Below are 12,750 nucleotides of genomic sequence, written 5' to 3' on the forward strand. Positions count from 1 at the left end.
AAAGAATAAAGCGAAAGGAACATGGCGGGTGCGATCATACCAGCACTAATGCACCGGATCCCATCAGAACTCCGAAGTTAAGCGTGCTTGGGCGAGAGTAGTACTAGGATGGGTGACCCCCTGGGAAGTCCACGTGTTGCACCCCTCTCTTTTTTGTTTCGAAATCCAAATTTCCTATTCGTTCTTTATCCTGTAGTAATTTAGCTCCGTCGGAACGATTGCTTAATATTTTGCTTCTTGTCGAAGCGTGAAGGAGGATCTGAAGGCGCGAGACAAATCAGGAACGGTACGGCTCGATCAAAGCCCGGATCGTCGCTCAAATTTGTCGGCGCAAATGTATCACCGCAACTAGGGGTGGCAATTTTCGACACGACCTGAAAACACGACACGAACCTAACACGAAATTAATGGGTTTGGGTTGAGGTTTCGGGAATTCGGGTCAGAATCGGGTTGGACCCGATGAACCCGAAAAGAAAACCGGTCGATTTCGGGTCAACCCGTGGTGACCTGATATGACCCGATATGACCCGTTTACGAATTAAAAATAATTTAATAAACATAAAAATAATTTTATCTAACTAAACTAAGTTATTCTTTTTTTCAAAGGCATTAATTACTTAATCCTAAACGAATTTATTTAATTTGTGTGAAGTTGAAATTATTATACTTGGACAAATAATATATTATATTATTTTTCACTTTTGTATTGTTTTAATTTATTTTATATTTTGCTTGGGATAAAACACTTTTACGGTGTTTAATTTATTTTAGATTTGATTTGGAATCATTTATTTAAATTTTTATTACTTGATTATGTAATTAGTTTTGTGAGAAATTGATTTTATTAGAAATTACAGTGATAAATTAATAAATTAAAATTAAGTTTCGGGTCATTTGGGGTCGACCCGCCGCCCCGTAAACCTGAAATTTTCGGGTTCGGGTCAGCATACCTGACCCGTCACGGGTTGGCGGGTCGGGGTTCGGGTCAACAGATTTTCTGGCGGGTCTGTTGACCCGAACCCGACCCGCCAACCTGATTTGGACCCGAATTGCCACCCCTAACTGCAAGCGTGAAGGATTGATTTCATGATAATTTAGAGTTGCGGGATGAGGGAAAAAAACAGGGTGCAAATCAATAACAAAAAAAAATATAAAGTAAATAAATAAAAGGATAAGAGGAAAATGCTTGAATTGACGCTTAAAATGAATTTCGGTCTAGAAAAGCCACACTGCTTCGCAGGACGGGGTAGTTTAAAAGAATAAAGCGAAAGGAACATGGCGGGTACGATCATACCAGCACTAATGCACCGGATCCCATCAGAACTCCGAAATTAAGCGTGCTTGGGCGAGAGTAGTACTAGGATGGGTGACCCCCTGGGAAGTCCTCGTGTTGCACCCCTTTTTTTTTTGTTTCGAAATCCAAATTTCCTATTCGTTCTTTATCCTGTAGTAATTTAGCTCCGTCGGAACGATTGCTTAATATTTTGCTTCTTGTCGAAGCGTGAAGGAGGATCTGAAGGCGCGAGACAAATCAGGAACGGTACGGCTCGATCAAAGCCCGGATCGTCGCTCAAATTTGTCGGCGCAAATGTATCACCGCAACTAGGGGTGGCAATTTTCGACACGACCTGAAAACACGACACGAACCTAACACGAAATTAATGGGTTTGGGTTGAGGTTTCGGGAATTCGGGTTGGACCCGATGAACCCGAAAAGAAAACCGGTCGATTTCGGGTCAACCCGTGGTGACCTGATATGACCCGATATGACCTGTTTACGAATTAAAAATAATTTAATTAACATAAAAATAATTTTATCTAACTAAACTAAGTTATTCTTTTTTTCAAAGGCATTAATTACTTAATCCTAAACGAATTTATTTAATTTGTGTGAAGTTGAAATTATTATACTTGGACAAATAATATATTATATTATTTTTCACTTTTGTATTGTTTTAATTTATTTTATATTTTGCTTGGGATAAAACACTTTTACGGTGTTTAATTTATTTTAGATTTGATTTGGAATCATTTATTTAAATTTTTATTACTTGATTATGTAATTAGTTTTGTGAGAAATTGATTTTATTAGAAATTACAGTGATAAATTAATAAATTAAAATTAATTTTCGGGTCATTTCGGGTCGACCCGCCGCCCCGTAAACCTGAAATTTTCGGGTTCGGGTCAGCATACCTGACCCGTCACGGGTAGGCGGGTCGGGGTTCGGGTCAACAGATTTTCTGGCGGGTCTGTTGACCAGAACCCGACCCGCCAACCTGATTTGGACCCGAATTGCCACCCCTAACTGCAAGCGTGAAGGATTGATTTCATGATAATTTAGAGTTGCGGGATGAGGGAAAAAAACAGGGTGCAAATCAATAACAAAAAAAAATATAAAGTAAATAAATAAAAGGATAAGAGGAAAATGCTTGAATTGACGCTTAAAATGAATTTCGGTCTAGAAAAGCCACATTGCTTCGCAGGACGGGGTAGTTTAAAAGAATAAAGCGAAAGGAACATGGCGGGTGCGATCATACCAGCATTAATGCACCGGATCCCATCAGAACTCCGATGTTAAGCGTGCTTGGGCGAGAGTAGTACTAGGATGGGTGACCCCCTGGGAAGTCCTCGTGTTGCACCCCTCTCTTTTTTGTTTCGAAATCCAAATTTCCTATTCGTTCTTTATCCTGTAGTAATTTAGCTCCGTCGGAACGATTGCTTAATATTTTGCTTCTTGTCGAAGCGTGAAGGAGGATCTGAAGGCGCGAGACAAATCAGGAACGGTACGGCTCGATCAAAGCCCGGATCGTCGCTCAAATTTGTCGGCGCAAATGTATCACCGCAACTAGGGGTGGCAATTTTCGACACGACCTGAAAACACGACACGAACCTAACACGAAATTAATGGGTTTGGGTTGAGGTTTCGGGAATTCGGGTTGGACCCGATGAACCCGAAAAGAAAACCGGTCGATTTCGGGTCAACCCGTGGTGACCTGATATGACCCGATATGACCCGTTTACGAATTAAAAATAATTTAATAAACATAAAAATAATTTTATCTAACTAAACTAAGTTATTCTTTTTTTCAAAGGCATTAATTACTTAATCCTAAACGAATTTATTTAATTTGTGTGAAGTTGAAATTATTATACTTGGACAAATAATATATTATATTATTTTTCACTTTTGTATTGTTTTAATTTATTTTATATTTTGCTTGGGATAAAACACTTTTACGGTGTTTAATTTATTTTAGATTTGATTTGGAATCATTTATTTAAATTTTTATTACTTGATTATGTAATTAGTTTTGTGAGAAATTGATTTTATTAGAAATTACAGTGATAAATTAATAAATTAAAATTAAGTTTCGGGTCATTTGGGGTCGACCCGCCGCCCCGTAAACCTGAAATTTTCGGGTTCGGGTCAGCATACCTGACCCGTCACGGGTTGGCGGGTCGGGGTTCGGGTCAACAGATTTTCTGGCGGGTCTGTTGACCCGAACCCGACCCGCCAACCTGATTTGGACCCGAATTGCCACCCCTAACTGCAAGCGTGAAGGATTGATTTCATGATAATTTAGAGTTGCGGGATGAGGGAAAAAAACAGGGTGCAAATCAATAACAAAAAAAAATATAAAGTAAATAAATAAAAGGATAAGAGGAAAATGCTTGAATTGACGCTTAAAATGAATTTCGGTCTAGAAAAGCCACACTGCTTCGCAGGACGGGGTAGTTTAAAAGAATAAAGCGAAAGGAACATGGCGGGTGCGATCATACCAGCACTAATGCACCGGATCCCATCAGAACTCCGAAGTTAAGCGTGCTTGGGCGAGAGTAGTACTAGGATGGGTGACCCCCTGGGAAGTCCTCGTGTTGCACCTCTCTCTTTTTTGTTTCGAAATCCAAATTTCCTATTCGTTCTTTATTCTGTAGTAATTTAGCTCCGTCGGAACGATTGCTTAATATTTTGCTTCTTGTCGAAGCGTGAAGGAGGATCTGAAGGCGCGAGACAAATCAGGAACGGTACGGCTCGATCAAAGCCCGGATCGTCGCTCAAATTTGTCGGCGCAAATGTATCACCGCAACTAGGGGTGGCAATTTTCGACACGACCTGAAAACACGACACGAACCTAACACGAAATTAATGGGTTTGGGTTGAGGTTTCGGGAATTCGGGTCAGAATCGGGTTGGACCCGATGAACCCGAAAAGAAAACCGGTCGATTCCGGGTCAACCAGTGGTGACCTGATATGACCCGTTTACGAATTAAAAATAATTTAATAAACATAAAAATAATTTTATCTAACTAAACTAAGTTATTCTTTTTTTCAAAGGCATTAATTACTTAATCCTAAACGAATTTATTTAATTTGTGTGAAGTTGAAATTATTATACTTGGACAAATAATATATTATATTATTTTTCACTTTTGTATTGTTTTAATTTATTTTATATTTTGCTTGGGATAAAACACTTTTACGGTGTTTAATTTATTTTAGATTTGATTTGGAATCATTTATTTAAATTTTTATTACTTGATTATGTAATTAGTTTTGTGAGAAATTGATTTTATTAGAAATTACAGTGATAAATTAATAAATTAAAATTAAGTTTCGGGTCATTTCGGGTCGACCCGCCGCCCCGTAAACCTGAAATTTTCGATTTCGGGTCAGCATACCTGACCCGTCACGGGTTGGCGGGTCGGGGTTCGGGTCAACAGATTTTCTGGCGGGTCTGTTGACCCGAACCCGACCCGCCAACCTGATTTGGACCCGAATTGCCACCCCTAACTGCAAGCGTGAAGGATTGATTTCATGATAATTTAGAGTTGCGGGATGAGGGAAAAAAACAGGGTGCAAATCAATAACAAAAAAAAATATAAAGTAAATAAATAAAAGGATAAGAGGAAAATGCTTGAATTGACGCTTAAAATGAATTTCGGTCTAGAAAAGCCACACTGCTTCGCAGGACGGGGTAGTTTAAAAGAATAAAGCGAAAGGAACATGGCGGGTGCGATCATACCAGCACTAATGCACCGGATCCCATCAGAACTCCGAAGTTAAGCGTGCTTGGGCGAGAGTAGTACTAGGATGGGTGACCCCCTGGGAAGTCCTCGTGTTGCACCCCTCTCTTTTTTGTTTCGAAATCCAAATTTCCTATTCGTTCTTTATCCTGTAGTAATTTAGCTCCGTCGGAACGATTGCTTAATATTTTGCTTCTTGTCGAAGCGTGAAGGAGGATCTGAAGGCGCGAGACAAATCAGGAACGGTACGGCTCGATCAAACCCCGGATCGTCGCTCAAATTTGTCGGCGCAAATGTATCACCGCAACTAGGGGTGGCAATTTTCGACACGACCTGAAAACACGACACGAACCTAACACGAAATTAATGGGTTTGGGTTGAGGTTTCGGGAATTCGGGTCAGAATCGGGTTGGACCCGATGAACCCGAAAAGAAAACCGGTCGATTTCGGGTCAACCCGTGGTGACCTGATATGACCCGATATGACCCGTTTACGAATTAAAAATAATTTAATAAACATAAAAATAATTTTATCTAAGTAAACTAAGTTATTCTTTTTTTCAAAGGCATTAATTACTTAATCCTAAACGAATTTATTTAATTTGTGTGAAGTTGAAATTATTATACTTGGACAAATAATATATTATATTATTTTTCACTTTTGTATTGTTTTAATTTATTTTATATTTTGCTTGGGATAAAACACTTTTACGGTGTTTAATTTATTTTAGATTTGATTTGGAATCATTTATTTAAATTTTTATTACTTGATTATGTAATTAGTTTTGTGAGAAATTTATTTTATCAGAAATTACAGTGTTAAATTAATAAATTAAAATTAAGTTTCGGGTCATTTCGGGTCGACCCGCCGCCCCGTAAACCTGAAATTTTCGGGTTCGGGTCAGCATACCTGACCCGTTACGGGTTGGCGGGTCGGGGTTCGGGTCAACAGATTTTCTGGCGGGTCTATTGACCCGAACCCGACCCGCCAACCTGATTTGGACCCGAATTGCCACCCCTAACTGCAAGCGTGAAGGATTGATTTCATGATAATTTAGAGTTGCGGGATGAGGGAAAAAAACAGGGTGCAAATCAATAACAAAAAAAAATATAAAGTAAATAAATAAAAGGATAAGAGGAAAATGCTTGAATTGACGCTTAAAATGAATTTCGGTCTAGAAAAGCCACACTGCTTCGCAGGACGGGGTAGTTTAAAAGAATAAAGCGAAAGGAACATGGCGGGTGCGATCATACCAGCACTAATGCACCGGATCCCATCAGAACTCCGAAATTAAGCGTGCTTGGGCGAGAGTAGTACTAGGATGGGTGACCCCTTGGGAAGTCCTCGTGTTGCACCCCTCTCTTTTTTGTTTCGAAATCCAAATTTCCTATTCGTTCTTTATCCTGTAGTAATTTAGCTCCGTCGGAACGATTGCTTAATATTTTGCTTCTTGTCGAAGCGTGAAGGAGGATCTGAAGGCGCGAGACAAATCAGGAACGGTACGGCTCGATCAAAGCCCGGATCGTCGCTCAAATTTGTCGGCGCAAATGTATCACCGCAACTAGGGGTGGCAATTTTCGACACGACCTGAAAACACGACACGAACCTAACACGAAATTAATGGGTTTGGGTTGAGGTTTCGGGAATTCGGGTCAGAATCGGGTTGGACCCGATGAACCCGAAAAGAAAACCGGTCGATTTCGGGTCAACCCGTGGTGACCTGATATGACCCGATATGACCCGTTTACGAATTAAAAATAATTTAATAAACATAAAAATAATTTTATCTAACTAAACTAAGTTATTCTTTTTTTCAAAGGCATTAATTACTTAATCCTAAACGAATTTATTTAATTTGTGTGAAGTTGAAATTATTATACTTGGACAAATAATATATTATATTATTTTTCACTTTTGTATTGTTTTAATTTATTTTATATTTTGCTTGGGATAAAACACTTTTACGGTGTTTAATTTATTTTAGATTTGATTTGGAATCATTTATTTAAATTTTTATTACTTGATTATGTAATTAGTTTTGTGAGAAATTGATTTTATCAGAAATTACAGTGATAAATTAATAAATTAAAATTAAGTTTCGGGTCATTTCGGGTCGACCCGCCGCCCCGTAAACCTGAAATTTTCGGGTTCGGGTCAGCATACCTGACCCGTCACGGGTTGGCGGGTCGGGGTTCGGGTCAACAGATTTTCTGGCGGGTCTGTTGACCCGAACCCGACCCGCCAACCTGATTTGGACCCGAATTGCCACCCCTAACTGCAAGCGTGAAGGATTGATTTCATGATAATTTAGAGTTGCGGGATGAGGGAAAAAAACAGGGTGCAAATCAATAACAAAAAAAAATATAAATTAAATAAATAAAAGGATAAGAGGAAAATGCTTGAATTGACGCTTAAAATGAATTTCGGTCTAGAAAAGCCACACTGCTTCGCAGGACGGGGTAGTTTAAAAGAATAAAGCGAAAGGAACATGGCGGGTGCGATCATACCAGCACTAATGCACCGGATCCCATCAGAACTCCGAAGTTAAGCGTGCTTGGGCGAGAGTAGTACTAGGATGGGTGACCCCCTGGGAAGTCCACGTGTTGCACCCCTCTCTTTTTTGTTTCGAAATCCAAATTTCCTATTCGTTCTTTATCCTGTAGTAATTTAGCTCCGTCGGAACGATTGCTTAATATTTTGCTTCTTGTCGAAGCGTGAAGGAGGATCTGAAGGCGCGAGACAAATCAGGAACGGTACGGCTCGATCAAAGCCCGGATCGTCGCTCAAATTTGTCGGCGCAAATGTATCACCGCAACTAGGGGTGGCAATTTTCGACACGACCTGAAAACACGACACGAACCTAACACGAAATTAATGGGTTTGGGTTGAGGTTTCGGGAATTCGGGTCAGAATCGGGTTGGACCCGATGAACCCGAAAAGAAAACCGGTCGATTTCGGGTCAACCCGTGGTGACCTGATATGACCCGATATGACCCGTTTACGAATTAAAAATAATTTAATAAACATAAAAATAATTTTATCTAACTAAACTAAGTTATTCTTTTTTTCAAAGGCATTAATTACTTAATCCTAAACGAATTTATTTAATTTGTGTGAAGTTGAAATTATTATACTTGGACAAATAATATATTATATTATTTTTCACTTTTGTATTGTTTTAATTTATTTTATATTTTGCTTGGGATAAAACACTTTTACGGTGTTTAATTTATTTTAGATTTGATTTGGAATCATTTATTTAAATTTTTATTACTTGATTATGTAATTAGTTTTGTGAGAAATTGATTATATTAGAAATTACAGTGATAAATTAATAAATTAAAATTAAGTTTCGGGTCATTTCGGGTCGACCCGCCGCCCCGTAAACCTGAAATTTTCGGGTTCGGGTCAGCATACCTGACCCGTCACGGGTTGGCGGGTCGGGGTTCGGGTCAACAGATTTTCTGGCGGGTCTGTTGACCCGAACCCGACCCGCCAACCTGATTTGGACCCGAATTGCCACCCCTAACTGCAAGCGTGAAGGATTGATTTCATGATAATTTAGAGTTGCGGGATGAGGGAAAAAAACAGGGTGCAAATCAATAACAAAAAAAAATATAAAGTAAATAAATAAAAGGATAAGAGGAAAATGCTTGAATTGACGCTTAAAATGAATTTCGGTCTAGAAAAGCCACACTGCTTCGCAGGACGGGGTAGTTTAAAAGAATAAAGCGAAAGGAACATGGCGGGTGCGATCATACCAGCACTAATGCACCGGATCCCATCAGAACTCCGAAGTTAAGCGTGCTTGGGCGAGAGTAGTACTAGGATGGGTGACCCCCTGGGAAGTCCTCGTGTTGCACCCCTCTCTTTTTTGTTTCGAAATCCAAATTTCCTATTCGTTCTTTATCCTGTAGTAATTTAGCTCCGTCGGAACGATTGCTTAATATTTTGCTTCTTGTCGAAGCGTGAAGGAGGATCTGAAGGCGCGAGACAAATCAGGAACGGTACGGCTCGATCAAAGCCCGGATCGTCGCTCAAATTTGTCGGCGCAAATGTATCACCGCAACTAGGGGTGGCAATTTTCGACACGACCTGAAAACACGACACGAACCTAACACGAAATTAATGGGTTTGGGTTGAGGTTTCGGGAATTCGGGTCAGAATCGGGTTGGACCCGATGAACCCGAAAAGAAAACCGGTCGATTCCGGGTCAACCAGTGGTGACCTGATATGACCCGTTTACGAATTAAAAATAATTTAATAAACATAAAAATAATTTTATCTAACTAAACTAAGTTATTCTTTTTTTCAAAGGCATTAATTACTTAATCCTAAACGAATTTATTTAATTTGTGTGAAGTTGAAATTATTATACTTGGACAAATAATATATTATATTATTTTTCACTTTTGTATTGTTTTAATTTATTTTATATTTTGCTTGGGATAAAACACTTTTACGGTGTTTAATTTATTTTAGATTTGATTTGGAATCATTTATTTAAATTTTTATTACTTGATTATGTAATTAGTTTTGTGAGAAATTGATTTTATTAGAAATTACAGTGATAAATTAATAAATTAAAATTAAGTTTCGGGTCATTTCGGGTCGACCCGCCTCCCCGTAAACCTGAAATTTTCGGTTTCGGGTCAGCATACCTGACCCGTCACGGGTTGGCGGGTCGGGGTTCGGGTCAACAGATTTTCTGGCGGGTCTGTTGACCCGAACCCGACCCGCTAACCTGATTTGGACCCGAATTGCCACCCCTAACTGCAAGCGTGAAGGATTGATTTCATGATAATTTAGAGTTGCGGGATGAGGGAAAAAAACAGGGTGCAAATCAATAACAAAAAAAAATATAAAGTAAATAAATAAAAGGATAAGAGGAAAATGCTTGAATTGACGCTTAAAATGAATTTCGGTCTAGAAAAGCCACACTGCTTCGCAGGACGGGGTAGTTTAAAAGAATAAAGCGAAAGGAACATGGCGGGTGCGATCATACCAGCACTAATGCACCGGATCCCATCAGAACTCCGAAGTTAAGCGTGCTTGGGCGAGAGTAGTACTAGGATGGGTGACCCCCTGGGAAGTCCTCGTGTTGCACCCCTCTCTTTTTTGTTTCGAAATCCAAATTTCCTATTCGTTCTTTATCCTGTAGTAATTTAGCTCCGTCGGAACGATTGCTTAATATTTTGCTTCTTGTCGAAGCGTGAAGGAGGATCTGAAGGCGCGAGACAAATCAGGAACGGTACGGCTCGATCAAAGCCCGGATCGTCGCTCAAATTTGTCGGCGCAAATGTATCACCGCAACTAGGGGTGGCAATTTTCGACACGACCTGAAAACACGACACGAACCTAACACGAAATTAATGGGTTTGGGTTGAGGTTTCGGGAATTCGGGTTGGACCCGATGAACCCGAAAAGAAAACCGGTCGATTTCGGGTCAACCCGTGGTGACCTGATATGACCCGATATGACCCGTTTACGAATTAAAAATAATTTAATAAACATAAAAATAATTTTATCTAACTAAACTAAGTTATTCTTTTTTTCAAAGGCATTAATTACTTAATCCTAAACGAATTTATTTAATTTGTGTGAAGTTGAAATTATTATACTTGGACAAATAATATATTATATTATTTTTCACTTTTGTATTGTTTTAATTTATTTTATATTTTGCTTGGGATAAAACACTTTTACGGTGTTTAATTTATTTTAGATTTGATTTGGAATCATTTATTTAAATTTTTATTACTTGATTATGTAATTAGTTTTGTGAGAAATTGATTTTATTAGAAATTACAGTGATAAATTAATAAATTAAAATTAAGTTTCGGGTCATTTCGGGTCGACCCGCCGCCCCGTAAACCTGAAATTTTCGGGTTCGGGTCAGCATACCTGACCCGTCACGGGTTGGCGGGTCGGGGTTCGGGTCAACAGATTTTCTGGCGGGTCTGTTGACCCGAACCCGACCCGCCAACCTGATTTGGACCCGAATTGCCACCCCTAACTGCAAGCGTGAAGGATTGATTTCATGATAATTTAGAGTTGCGGGATGAGGGAAAAAAACAGGGTGCAAATCAATAACAAAAAAAAATATAAAGTAAATAAATAAAAGGATAAGAGGAAAATGCTTGAATTGACGCTTAAAATGAATTTCGGTCTAGAAAAGCCACACTGCTTCGCAGGACGGGGTAGTTTAAAAGAATAAAGCGAAAGGAACATGGCGGGTGCGATCATACCAGCACTAATGCACCGGATCCCATCAGAACTCCGAAGTTAAGCGTGCTTGGGCGAGAGTAGTACTAGGATGGGTGACCCCCTGGGAAGTCCTCGTGTTGCACCCCTCTCTTTTTTGTTTCGAAATCCAAATTTCCTATTCGTTCTTTATCCTGTAGTAATTTAGCTCCGTCGGAACGATTGCTTAATATTTTGCTTCTTGTCGAAGCGTGAAGGAGGATCTGAAGGCGCGAGACAAATCAGGAACGGTACGGCTCGATCAAAGCCCGGATCGTCGCTCAAATTTGTCGGCGCAAATGTATCACCGCAACTAGGGGTGGCAATTTTCGACACGACCTGAAAACACGACACGAACCTAACACGAAATTAATGGGTTTGGGTTGAGGTTTCGGGAATTCGGGTCAGAATCGGGTTGGACCCGATGAACCCGAAAAGAAAACCGGTCGATTCCGGGTCAACCAGTGGTGACCTGATATGACCCGTTTACGAATTAAAAATAATTTAATAAACATAAAAATAATTTTATCTAACTAAACTAAGTTATTCTTTTTTTCAAAGGCATTAATTACTTAATCCTAAACGAATTTATTTAATTTGTGTGAAGTTGAAATTATTATACTTGGACAAATAATATATTATATTATTTTTCACTTTTGTATTGTTTTAATTTATTTTATATTTTGCTTGGGATAAAACACTTTTACGGTGTTTAATTTATTTTAGATTTGATTTGGAATCATTTATTTAAATTTTTATTACTTGATTATGTAATTAGTTTTGTGAGAAATTGATTTTATTAGAAATTACAGTGATAAATTAATAAATTAAAATTAAGTTTCGGGTCATTTCGGGTCGACCCGCCGCCCCGTAAACCTGAAATTTTCGGGTTCGGGTCAGCATACCTGACCCGTCACGGGTTGGCGGGTCGGGGTTCGGGTCAACAGATTTTCTGGCGGGTCTGTTGACCCGAACCCGACCCGCCAACCTGATTTGGACCCGAATTGCCACCCCTAACTGCAAGCGTGAAGGATTGATTTCATGATAATTTAGAGTTGCGGGATGAGGGAAAAAAACAGGGTGCAAATCAATAACAAAAAAAAATATAAAGTAAATAAATAAAAGGATAAGAGGAAAATGCTTGAATTGACGCTTAAAATGAATTTCGGTCTAGAAAAGCCACACTGCTTCGCAGGACGGGGTAGTTTAAAAGAATAAAGCGAAAGGAACATGGCGGGTGCGATCATACCAGCACTAATGCACCGGATCCCATCAGAACTCCGAAGTTAAGCGTGCTTGGGCGAGAGTAGTACTAGGATGGGTGACCCCCTGGGAAGTCCTCGTGTTGCACCCCTCTCTTTTTTGTTTCGAAATCCAAATTTCCTATTCGTTCTTTATCCTGTAGTAATTTAGCTCCGTCGGAACGATTGCTTAATATTTTGCTTCTTGTCGAAGCGTGAAGGAGGATCTGAAGGCGCGAGA

The 12,750-nt window shown here is 39.4% G+C and overlaps 11 non-coding genes across 11 annotated transcripts; all 11 read left to right on the plus strand.

Annotated features, from left to right (window-relative positions):
* The first annotated feature begins 26 nt into the window (after positions 1–26).
* Positions 27–145, plus strand: LOC140026283 (5S ribosomal RNA). The gene has a single exon (XR_011830229.1). It is a non-coding gene; the product is annotated as a 5S ribosomal RNA (ribosomal RNA).
* A 1,135-nt stretch (positions 146–1,280) lies between these two features.
* LOC140031812 (5S ribosomal RNA) lies at positions 1,281–1,399 on the plus strand. Its single transcript, XR_011835737.1, has one exon. It is a non-coding gene; the product is annotated as a 5S ribosomal RNA (ribosomal RNA).
* Positions 1,400–2,523: 1,124 nt separating this feature from the next.
* Positions 2,524–2,642, plus strand: LOC140031243 (5S ribosomal RNA). Its single transcript, XR_011835164.1, has one exon. It is a non-coding gene; the product is annotated as a 5S ribosomal RNA (ribosomal RNA).
* Positions 2,643–3,766: 1,124 nt separating this feature from the next.
* On the plus strand, positions 3,767–3,885 carry LOC140030632 (5S ribosomal RNA). The gene has a single exon (XR_011834547.1). It is a non-coding gene; the product is annotated as a 5S ribosomal RNA (ribosomal RNA).
* Positions 3,886–5,010: 1,125 nt separating this feature from the next.
* LOC140025750 (5S ribosomal RNA) lies at positions 5,011–5,129 on the plus strand. The gene has a single exon (XR_011829695.1). It is a non-coding gene; the product is annotated as a 5S ribosomal RNA (ribosomal RNA).
* A 1,135-nt stretch (positions 5,130–6,264) lies between these two features.
* Positions 6,265–6,383, plus strand: LOC140031289 (5S ribosomal RNA). Its single transcript, XR_011835210.1, has one exon. It is a non-coding gene; the product is annotated as a 5S ribosomal RNA (ribosomal RNA).
* A 1,135-nt stretch (positions 6,384–7,518) lies between these two features.
* On the plus strand, positions 7,519–7,637 carry LOC140026350 (5S ribosomal RNA). The gene has a single exon (XR_011830295.1). It is a non-coding gene; the product is annotated as a 5S ribosomal RNA (ribosomal RNA).
* A 1,135-nt stretch (positions 7,638–8,772) lies between these two features.
* LOC140025761 (5S ribosomal RNA) lies at positions 8,773–8,891 on the plus strand. Its single transcript, XR_011829706.1, has one exon. It is a non-coding gene; the product is annotated as a 5S ribosomal RNA (ribosomal RNA).
* Positions 8,892–10,016: 1,125 nt separating this feature from the next.
* LOC140025772 (5S ribosomal RNA) lies at positions 10,017–10,135 on the plus strand. Its single transcript, XR_011829717.1, has one exon. It is a non-coding gene; the product is annotated as a 5S ribosomal RNA (ribosomal RNA).
* Positions 10,136–11,259: 1,124 nt separating this feature from the next.
* On the plus strand, positions 11,260–11,378 carry LOC140025783 (5S ribosomal RNA). The gene has a single exon (XR_011829728.1). It is a non-coding gene; the product is annotated as a 5S ribosomal RNA (ribosomal RNA).
* Positions 11,379–12,503: 1,125 nt separating this feature from the next.
* On the plus strand, positions 12,504–12,622 carry LOC140025794 (5S ribosomal RNA). The gene has a single exon (XR_011829739.1). It is a non-coding gene; the product is annotated as a 5S ribosomal RNA (ribosomal RNA).
* Positions 12,623–12,750: the final 128 nt, after the last annotated feature.

Source organism: Coffea arabica, chromosome 11e (assembly GCF_036785885.1).
Source record: "Coffea arabica cultivar ET-39 chromosome 11e, Coffea Arabica ET-39 HiFi, whole genome shotgun sequence".
Classification (NCBI taxonomy): domain Eukaryota; kingdom Viridiplantae; phylum Streptophyta; class Magnoliopsida; order Gentianales; family Rubiaceae; genus Coffea; species Coffea arabica.